Genomic DNA, 596 nt, shown 5'->3' with positions numbered 1-596 from the left:
TTAGTTTTTATTGCTCTATTTGATCATATTATTATGGGTATACCTTGTAGTTCAAGACATGCTTATTATGTGCTTTCGTTTGAGAATGAATTTTCAAATAAACTAAGGTGACATCATAATGGCTACAGCTCATGGTTAATGCATTTTTTTTCATCACCTCAACTTGTAAACTTTAGTTTCGTGTTAACAAATTACAAGCACGCATGTTGTAATGAGACTATAACAGAATTTAAAAGTAATAAGTTAAGTGTTAAATACAAAATACCGTAGATGTTCAATAAACACATTTTCTTTCAATTTGAAAAAATCATTGTAAGTTCCTTAAATGCATATTGCATATTTTAAAAGTATTTATAACCATTCATTTTAATTTATCTTAATACAAAAAGTAATTAATAAAGGTATAATACGAAGATATAGACAATGACAATTAAGAATGGAAAAAGATTAGGTGGCCTGTTAAAAATTTGTGAATTGATCTATGTTTGACTTAACTTATTCTGATCTAACAAAAAATAAGTTCAAACTTCAAATTTAAACTATTTTAAAAACTTAAATTTTTAATACGTCAAACATAAGCTTTTGACCTGTCAGAT

The sequence above is a fragment of the Arachis ipaensis genome, chromosome B08, assembly GCF_000816755.2.
Source record: "Arachis ipaensis cultivar K30076 chromosome B08, Araip1.1, whole genome shotgun sequence".
Classification (NCBI taxonomy): Eukaryota; Viridiplantae; Streptophyta; class Magnoliopsida; order Fabales; family Fabaceae; genus Arachis; species Arachis ipaensis.
Note: the sequence above shows the minus strand (reverse complement) of the source record.